This window comes from Microtus ochrogaster, unplaced genomic scaffold (genome assembly GCF_000317375.1).
Source record: "Microtus ochrogaster isolate Prairie Vole_2 unplaced genomic scaffold, MicOch1.0 UNK40, whole genome shotgun sequence".
In the NCBI taxonomy this organism is placed as follows: Eukaryota; Metazoa; Chordata; class Mammalia; order Rodentia; family Cricetidae; genus Microtus; species Microtus ochrogaster.
This window is the reverse complement of record NW_004949138.1, coordinates 2,738,236-2,739,437: the sequence shown is the minus strand read 5'-3', so window position 1 is coordinate 2,739,437 and position 1,202 is coordinate 2,738,236.

Below are 1,202 nucleotides of genomic sequence, written 5' to 3'. Positions count from 1 at the left end.
CCTGATGAAGGTTAATATTCAGGAGGATGCCTATATGTTTGGGAAGACGGCTTTTAAAGACAGGGTACAATTACTTCATTCCTGTGGAACTGACAGTGGTGTGAGGAATTCCCTCACTCCCCTGTTCATAGCAACAAGCAGAATTTACAGAAACCAGACCAAGTAGTTAACAATTTTATAACTGTTTTACAATTCTAGGTTTTGGGCAAGGAGTCAGAGTTGCTAGGAGCTTGTCTAAGAATTTAGAATGGGTACCTAGCACAGAATGGATTCTTCCTCCACCATCAGACTTCCAGTGCCTGTTGAAGACCTGTTTGTTGTCACTTGGCAGATGTCTGGCCAGAAATCTCACCATTCCTTACTGGGGTGTCTTTATTAATGTCCTATCGTGAAGACTGGTATCTTTGTTCTTTGTTGGTATCTTATGTTTGCAGATGCAAAATTGAAGAAACAATCTTTAACTTGTGAACCAAGCCAACATGAACTGCAGCCATGTTTGACCAGGGCTTGGTGAAATGTTAAATGGCGTGATGGGAATTGGCCTCAGAGCACCTGGACCACTGATGTAAGACACTTTTTTATGACTGCACACTGACTTAGCCCATGACAAGGTATGTAGTACAGAGAATTACATGAACATCTCATGACTCATGCTTCTTGTCTTTGAATTAATAAAGAACAGAGAACCACAATTTCATTCAAACTTCATGCCTTCAATGGTTCCTAACTAATCATTTAGTTTTTTTCAAGCTACTTGCTGCAATGACATACCCTTTCCAAACTGTACTGATTCTGATACATAGCACTGATTTTTTTGATTTTAATTGCAGCCAATCACAGTCTCCAGCATGGTACCTTCTGCCAGCCCCATGCTTCATTTATTCTAACTGCAAAATATTAGTAATTTTGGTTCACCAATCAGACCTCTCCTGGGAGCAACCTAGGAGCATTGGATATGAATAATAAATTTGCTGTTCTCTGGGCTTGTGACCTTGAAAAGACATTTAACTGTAGGGCCCTGGCCTCCCTTATTCTTGGAGTGCTTCTTGAGGACAATTTTTGGTCAGCATGACTAAGCATTTAACCCTTATTCCTGGAACGCATTCAGTTTCTAGTCAGATGACTAGCATTCTGTTGGTTCCTGTTTTCCCCTTGCCCCACCTGGTTAAGTTCCTATATTCCTCCTGCCCCGCCTGGTGGTT